Genomic DNA, 10,097 nt, shown 5'->3' on the forward strand with positions numbered 1-10,097 from the left:
GTGTGGAGCAATGCTCATGACATCAACCACTGTATTAGTCATTTACAGACTGACGTCATACAGACTGACGTCACACAGACTGACGTCACACAGCTGGATATTGTGAAAGGCGTGGCTACCATGTAGCACAAACGAAAATAAAATGTAAAATATGAAATATAGAATACATAAATTGCCACGTTTGACAGTAGTATGTACCCAATTAATTCAACATAGTTCTCGGACTGATTTTATGTTGTAACTACATATAATGCATTAAGTATTTCCTGTTTTGTTTAACATTAAATGTCTTTAAGCTTAGCTTAATGCCACGTGTAGATTGCTGGTAAGTGTTAACGTACGACACTGATCTCGTCTAACATTGTACATGTACTCGATTCTAGCGTATTCTAGCTGGTATATTGGTAGAAGCGGCGTAAAACTCAACTCACTCACTCACTCTAGCGCTTATCCACTGCCGTATTACAGAAACGAACACGTTAACACGTGAACTGTACTTGCATTAATAGCTATAAAGAAATCATAGTAATTATGATATACAGTGATCCGTTCGTATAACTGTCATTATTGTTTGTCCTTTCTAATGGAATTTGTTTCGGTTAATAATCGAGACGGGTTAAACTATGACATTTTATATTTACTTGAACTTCGTACTTGTGTTATGCTTCCGCACGAAGGTCCCTGAGTTTCATCATGAGCTCAATAACGTTTCTCAATCATGCTGAGCCAATTGCAGAAGACGGAAGCGCATTAGTACCACAATCTAAAACAACATTTATCACATATATATACGGAAACTTCTATCTACAGTAGAAGGAATCCCTTTAATCTTCGTAGGTGATACTTTCCTCAAATAAATAATATATATATATATATGCCCATCTTGTATAAACTGCTTCCAAATTAGATTCACAACTTCACTACTGACAAGACAATACCTTGGCCAGAGTAATGATACGCACGATAACTATAGTTCATTTGCAGTGAAAAAACGCACTTCGACGAACTCTTACTTTACCCCTTGTAAATCAAATGAAGTGAAATTAAAAGTTAGAATCTCACCAATTTGACTTTTTGCCAACTGAACATTTAAATCTCAGAGAATTTTAAATTCAACTTAGGCTAAAAGTTGTTTAGCTCCAGCTTCAGTCTGGAACCAAATCAGCTCCGATTGATTTTTGTATTACAAGAATTTATGCACATTAAATGAAACACCGAGAACATGTAGGGTTGGTCTAAGTTAACGCTCATCGAGACCCGCGTGCATTTGTTTTACTGTTCCAACTTCTCCGCACACCTTTAAACGTTTGATTTACATTTTTGTTTAAAGTGACATTCATCGGTACGTTTTCACTGCAAACAGACTATATATGAACTTGGTCGATGTTTCTGCTTGTGGACTAGTACTGGGCTCCCTGAGTTTCATCATAAGCTCGGTAGCATCAATAACATTTGTCAGTTATACGGAGTCAACTACAAAAATGATATATGGAAGGGTATTAGTGACACAATCTAAAAACAACATTTTTCATATACTTAGATGGACTTATGTATCCTCTCATCTATGTTGGTGATACGTTACTTCCACGTAAATGGTTGCGGTGGGGTAGCCTAGTGGTTAAAGCGTTCCCTCGTTACGCCGAAGCTCCAGGTTCGATTCACCACATGGGTACAGCGTGTGAAGCCCATTTCTGGTGTCCCCCGCTGTGATATTGCTGGAATATTGCTAAAAGTGGCGTAAAACTAAATTCACTCACTCACTCCACCTAAATGATGCTTTCATTTAAATAATTCATATAATGCATATATTTGTATGAATTATATCCAACTAGGGTCGCAATTGCACCAGACAATATCACGCCTATGGAACAATACACTATATGGAGTTATAAGCATCATCAATGTGTACGTACATGTACGTAAATGCTACGTGGAGGATGAAAATATCTTAGGCTGTGGCACTAATACGTTTCCATAGAAATGTTTGGGTCAAGACATTAAAACTTTATCCCATTTGTGGCAAAACGAACATATTACTCAAAACTCTAGTTCTTAACGTAATAGCATCATATTCTCTGTGCACGGCCGACGTAATTCAAAATTACCATATTGTTTCTAGTTTCAACAAAATCAATAAATCCGCCCGGTTAGAATCGGTATTCAGCAACCCATGCTTGTCATAACAGGATCGGGTGGTCAGGCTCGGTGACTTGGTTGACACATGTCACCGTGTCCAGTTGAGTCGACATGCTCATGATGTTGATCACTGGACTGATTATTTACATACCGCCGCATAAAGGTGGACTATTGCTAGGTAACAATGAAACAATACACGAGTTATCGTGTCACTGTAATTTCCGGCCCGGATTATTAAAGTCAAGTTTGTCTATACAGGCTGTTGTCACATTACAGGCCAGTGCTGTGCGGCATCAAACAGCATTACTTTTATATAGCGGTTGCTAGATCTCACTAGAGCAGGATATGCTTCCCTTTTTCACCTGGGTATCATCACACATATTTTGTGACGCTTAATTGTCATTAATGTGCCTTTAATGTCAAGTAGAATCTGTTCCCGGGGATAATCGAGACTGGTTAATCTATGGCTTTGACGTTTTATGTTCAGGTAATATAGTTATGAAGTTGAAGATTAATTTACAGTAGACACCATTCTTACTATGTTCACAGAATCGTCTTTCAATGAAATTTGCCCTTGATAGAGAGGGACCTGTGAAGATCCGGGTTAGAACTGATCTTCAGTAATGGTTGTCGTAAGAGGCGACTAACGGGATCGGGTGGGCAGGCTCGCAGACATGATTGAGGTTTTATATTCAGATAATATCGTTATGAAGTTGAGGATTGATTAAAGTAAACACCATTCTTACGATGTTCACGGTATCGTCTTTCAATGAAGTTTGCCTTTAATAGAGAGGGACCCGTGAAGATCCGGGTTAGAATTGATCTTCAGTAACCCATGCTTGTCTAAAAATCGACTAACGGGATCGGGTGGTCAGGCTCCCATATGCCTGGAATATTGCTGAGTGCGGCGTAAAACTAAACTCACTCAGTTTAGTAGAGAGGGCGGTGGGGAAGTCTAGTGGTCAAAGCGTTCGCTTGTCACGCCGACGACCCAGTTCGATTCCCCACATGGGTACAATGTGCGAAGCCTATTCTGGTGTCCCCGGACGTGATATTGCTGGAATATTGCTAAAAGCGGCGTAAAACTAAAGTCACTCACTCACATTAGTAGAGGTATCAAGTGATTATGGAAACACTTATGCCTTTATACATGCACTCCCAAACTAACTTTAAGGCATTTTTCTTCTCCTCTGTTATGGTTGGTCAGTAAACATGAAATAAAGATCATTTATTCTTTCTTTCAAAAACACCAGGACCCGACACCCTGCAATTAATAACGCTGCGGGCTCTGTGAGGATTTCTTGAAGCGTTCAGACAGCGAAAGAAAATGAGTCTTCTGTTAGCACGCGTGGCACAAGATGCATGCAATTTCACTGCCCTCGACATCAAACACATGCAAATTCACTGGCCTCGACATTAGGTCCTTTGAAATAAACGAGCCAAAGTCTTAAAATAATCGCTCAGTGTTCCTGGGAAATTCAAAAGCACAGATTGAAACATGACAAAATTTAAATTTTCATTTGACAGAATTCAACGGAGTAAACCATGGGGGCTTGAGTGAACACGGGGTTACAAAAGCACCGACAATCAGTGAGTGAGTGAGTATGGTTTTACGCCGCTTTTAGCAATATTCCAGCAATATCACGGCTGGGGAGGAATTTGAAATTTTCAAACTGTCACCATGCACTGTTGTGACTGTCACAACAAAGCTTACATCACACGTTATAAAAAGATCACATATCACATTTTCGGCTTGTGGTCCTAATTAATAGGATGCAAAATTAATTGTAAGCAGACAAAATTAATTGTATGCAAAACGTCTGGATTGGCAGCTGCAGCTGAAAAAGACATCTGGTCTCCAAACCATCTTGACAAACGTCCGACATCAAAATTCAGAACCCTGATATCACGTCCCAAAGCGTTCGTAGCCCGACGTAATTTGTCATGCTACGATAATTACGATAGCTCGTAACACTACGAACGCTTTGTGGATGGCGACCTTGATTCTATACGATATCTGGGTTTCTTTGGAGGATATCTGGATTTTCGGCGCATAGATCTGTCCAGAACATCCAACCAACGAAGGAAATAAATGAATAAAGAACCGACCGACCAAACTATCCAACCAACCAACCAAATAAACAAACAAATAGTACACCTCTTCAGACCCCATACAGCGCAAAAGATACCAATCTGCACCTACAGTGCATGAGGGCTTTGGAAAACGTCCGGTTTGTGGTACAGATTCTTTGTTGGTTTGTTTAATTGTTTACTGTTTAATGCCGCACTTGGCAATATTAACGCTGTAGGGCGGCGGTATGTAAATAAGCGAATTTGGTCCAGACAATACAGTGATTAACAGCATGAACATCGATCTACGCAATTGGGATACGATGACCTGTGTCAACGAGTGAGTGAGTATGGTTTTAATATTCCAGCAATATCATAGGGGGACACCAGAAATGGGCTTCACATTGTACCCATGTGGGCAATCGAACCCGGGTCTTCGGTATGACGAGCGAACACTTTACCCACTAAAGTACTGTCGGAAATAGATGCTTATAACTCCATATAGTGTATTGTTCCATAGGCGTGATATTGTCTGGTGCAATTGCGACCCTAAAGTACTGTCGGAAATTAAAAGAAAACTGTTTTAGGCTGTTACTCTGTATATAGGTGGCATGACCACCCAATCGCGAAGATCGACAGGACTGGATATTATTTGTAAATTGTTATCACATGCCGTGTACTTCCCCAGTATAATTGCCCTAAAGGATTATCTTATCTTAGCTGATATCTCTACCCCCAGCCCGACCCTAACGATCGTCTGCGATACCCGTCCAGGTTTTGCTTTTGAGACGAACCCTCCTATCTGTTTCTTTTTATAGTGACAGTGAGACTCCATGGTAGCTACATCCTTTATAGTTTCAGCATGAAAGTTATTATTTTTACCTCAGCTATCGTTTATAATGAAGCTACGTCTAATTTCAAAATGGGCATTTAAAAAGTGTCCTTTGTAATACAATATCGTCGCACACTAATTTGCATAAAGCCATGGTCTGTTCCAAATAAATCGTTTTGGACTTAGAAAAAACCTGCATTGCTCATTTCTGCACTAATCTCTCCTCAGTAAAGCCCTTTTTCTACGTTTCCTATGTCCCTACCACTGAGACTGTAGTTAGGCCGAACTTAGTTTAACATATATTTCACACTTGCACATATCAACTACATAAATTGTAGAGATAAATGAGAAAATACAGTTTTTTTTCTATTTCCGACAGTACTTTATGTAAAACAAATGGTGTTTCTGTAACTAGATATTCTTTTCTCCTTCAGCCAATTACCCGGGGGATTGACAAACTAGGACTTGATCAATTGCTTTGATAAACATGACTGTAATTTAATATGTTCAGGCCGGGTTGGTGAGTGAGTATGGTTTCACGCGTTTTTAGCAATATTCCAGCAATATCACAGCGGGGGACACCAGAAATGGGCTTCACACATTGTACCCATGTGGGGAATCGAACCCGGATCTTCGGCGTGACGAGCTTTAACCACTAGGCTACCCCACTGCTCCAGGCTCGGCCGGGGTGGGACATGTTTAAATTCATATAGTGTAGCTGGGTGACTCCCTTAAACTTGATTACAGACAGACAGACACACACGCGCGCACACACACTTAAAAATATATTTAAAACTTCAATTTTCCAAACAACCTAAATCAATTTTTGTTCGAATCCAGTGTCATTCAAATGTCCTTTAAAAACATTTCATCACTGACTTCACTTACTAATAGGATCGGCTCGTCAACTACCGACATACATACTCCTCACAAAAATTTAAGCAACACAAATTTGTAGTCTCATTACATTTTCATTTCTTGAAATTGCAAATCATGGAATGATGCAATAGAAAGGTGAAACATATGTACACACGATTAACAAAATGATATGAAATGGTATTGTGCAATAATAGACTTACAAATCATCAAAAGCATGTACCCGTGAAACAGTCGTGCAAAATGTGCTGCATTGATGGAGCAAAATGTTAACATTAAGGTTCAAGTCAGTTTTGGACAGTGAAGCAGTGTCCGGTATGACCACCATGAGCACAGATGCAAGCTTCTACACGTCTTTGCATTGACAAAATGAGCCTTTAAAGTTGCTGTTGTGGAATGTTCTGCCATTCTCTCTGTAACACCTGCTCAAGGTCACCCAGAGTCTGGGGGGTGAATATGGAGACCGTAAACACGACTTCCAATAATGTCCCAAGCATGTTCAATGGGATTAAAGATCAAGTGACCTTGCAGGCCAGTCCATATGTGTGATGTTGTTGATCTAAACAACATCGTTAGCAACTCTTTCTCGCGCACTATCATCCATGGACAGGCATTATCATCCATATAAAATGAAGTTAGGACCCACTTGTTCTACCAAAGGAATAGATTACAGGTAGGTTTACATCGATCAGGGTGCATGTGTGAAGAGTGCAGCACATTCATGCCACATATTTTGCATGTTGTTTCTGAGGGTGGTTGTGTTCGGGTGATCTTGTCAATGTTATCAGATATATCAATTTGACAGTCACTAAAGGTTATGTATTCTTTGAATATTTACCTTAAAGTAACATGTCGGAAAAAATTGCTATCGAGATTGATAAAGATATTACACTGAAAATACTTGTTGCTTAATTTTTTGTGAGGAGTATATATATACAAACAAACAAACAAACACACAAACAATCACAGACACAAACAAACAACATGGGAAGTGATTAAGTGATCTGGAGAGTTTCTGAGAGTACAATAATTACGGCATGTCGGGTTAATGTGCATTGAAAGCTTTCAGCGATGCAAGCTGATGTTTTGGCGAGTCCATGAACATAGGTGCTGACACAAGGATAACCGAGATTAACCGGAATTCTGCATTCCAGGCAACAACCACGCGGATCCAGGTATTCCTCCATAAAACAAACGGACCGACCAGCTGGATCACGGGCCACTTAGCCACTGGAGCTCACTAATCGGATCTGCTTCAACTATCTTTCCTTGAGGCCTTTAGCAAAGGTTTTATGTCAACAAGCGGGCGTTGTAAAATATTTTACGAGTGCTTCATTCAATATGCTATTGAATCACTAGACTCATCCCCTGCTCATATCAAAAGCAGGAAGCAAACAAACCGCACAATATATTGTGTACATTCCTGATCAGCGGCCGTTTTGACCATCCCATTCGCATGCAGTGCTTGTTGGGGAAACGGGGCAGTTCGGGAGATTTCTCAACTAATCCTCACTATAGTTTGTATAGACGCTCTTGGAGTAACTGCCCATAATTTCCAGATTAAGTGAGGCTTCACTGTATGTATTTGTAGTATAAGTGGACACTTTCGGAATTGGACAAATTACTGATTGATTTTCATACAAACAAACGGTTTGAGGTAATCATTCGATTTCATAAAATGTCAACGGAGTTTACTCTGCATTTTGAATAACATGAGACCTTCCAAAGCACCATTCAGTTACACTAATATGTCACACTCACCAACAACTCGAATTCCATTGAACGAATCATGCCATTGTCTTTGGAAGTAAGATATTAAATATTGGATACAGGAATATAAGTACAGAATAAATATTGCATCCGTTTCTTTATTTCAAGAAATATACAAATACAAAAATAGCACAAACAAACAAAATATCTGCATGAGATCATCAAGGTAAGAAAATATCTGACTATTATATCTACAGGTGAGTGTTTTCCATATATTAGGCATGATTACCATAACCACATTTGTGTACATACAAAGAAAATGGGATTTTAGACTGTATATAACATGATCAACAGACTCAATATATACACATCACACATGCGCCTTGGCACATCTCATTGTACAAATTGACAAGAGCTATGGGACGTGTTGAATCGCTCTGGAAGTCCTGGAGAAAGGTATTACAATCAACACAGAGCACTATAGACAATACAACCGGGAACAGCTATAGGACGTGTTGAGTCTCTCTGAAAGTCCTGGAGAAAGGAATGACAATCAACACAGAGCTCTACAGACAATACAACTCGGAACAGCTATAGGACGTGTTGAGTCTCTCTGGAAGTCCTGGAGAAAGGTATGACAATCAACACACAGAGCACTATAGACAATACAACTGGGAACAGCTATAGGACGTGTTGAGTCGCTCCTGGAAGTCCTGGAGACACAGAGAATAGACAATCAACAGCTATAGGACGTGCTCTCTGAAGTCCTGGAGAAAGGTATGACAATCAACACAGAGCACTATAGACAATACAACCGGGAACAGCTACAGGACGTGTTGATCGCTCTGAAAGTCCTGGAGAAAGGTATGACAATCAACACACAGAGCTCTATAGACAATACAACCGGGAACAGCTACAGGACGTGTTGATCGCTCTGGAAGTCCTGGAGAAAGGTATGACAATCAACACACAGAGCACTAAAGGCCATACAACAAAAGGTTGTAGGAGTTCCAAGGCCTCATTCATAAAAAGCAACTTCAGCACTAGGACAATCAGCATTGTAAGCCTATGTCCAAGTATAGGGGTGACATCCATATTGGCGCCAAGATGACTTTGTGGGAACTAGGCTGTGGGTTTCTCTGCCAGGTGATACAAACGTCCAAATATCAACAGTGCCCATTACTGCCCGACAAATACCTTGAACATGTCAGACCACTATTTTATTTGTTCTGCTGTCCATTTGAAAATGTACTACACTGGGTCCCAAAAGCCAGTGTTATTGTCAAACACTTACTGAGTAGTTCATTTGTTGATCCTGCACAACATTTATGAGTGAGGGTGTATGAGGGTGAGAAATACCAAAGACTGGAAAACCCAAAATATGGTGTGGCCTACATTAGGTCACCAATTGAGTTGTTTGTTTATTGTTATGAAGTCTTGTGCAACTTATGGGAACACCCTGTGAAGAAAACAAAATATCACACAAAAAGGAAGCCTTGCAATGGTGGTAAAGCAAAACAGGAATGAAAATTGCTTTGAACATGTTCATAGATATATTTTGCTGACTCAGTTAAAAGTGAGATCAAAGTTTCAAGTTCCTTGAAGCAACCCCACACCATAGCAACACTGCTGACAAGCCAAGGGAGAGAATTGGGGATAAATAACAAGGGACATAACTCTGCATAGCAACTTGAACACAACCTGTCCATTTGTATTTGTCTGAATATCTAAGTAAACATGGAAATGTGGAACCAAAGTGAAGAAGCTCACTTTTCTAGTATTCAACAATATAAATGTCAATAAAGGCATCATGTCAACCATTACATAATAGAGCAGATATTACAAAATCACTGTTTTTGTAAGGATGTTTCTGACATGAATTCAGGGTTCATTACCGAAACGTCGACCTTCTAAAGCGTGTCAACACAAAATGGCAAGGAAGGCGCCGACAGTCTACACGCACCAATGGCTGGTTACAGTGGGATTGATGATTGAGATATACGTCATGCTGACGTATATGTGTGATATGATTGGATTAACTAGTGGCATTGGGTGAACACACTAAATAAGTGACATTGAGTGAACTCACTAAATAATAATATTCCAGTAGGTGAACAGATCTCATACTAAAATTGGTGATCACTTTTCGCACCCGATTTCAACTTTGGGTGACTCCCAGACTTTAATCCCTTGAAACAACAACGCTAAAACAACATATCACATCAAAGGATTTTTACCCTCAACCCCAGGGGTCGACGTTTCGGTAAGACCCCAAATTCAGACAGGCACCCATGCACAACATCTGTATTGATGGCAATCTAGGGACTGCCCAGAGGCTGAAGTTGTATCCTGTCTTCCAATAGGGTGAGCTTGGATTTATAGCTTCTCCTATGTGTGAACATTCTCTTATAATTCAGGGCAATGTTAAAGTAGAACTCTCAGGCATATTATAATGGCAACTGTACAGATGTCA

Source organism: Haliotis rubra, unplaced genomic scaffold (assembly GCF_003918875.1).
Source record: "Haliotis rubra isolate DU_JTF1 unplaced genomic scaffold, ASM391887v1 Scf191, whole genome shotgun sequence".
NCBI lineage: Eukaryota > Metazoa > Mollusca > Gastropoda > Lepetellida > Haliotidae > Haliotis > Haliotis rubra.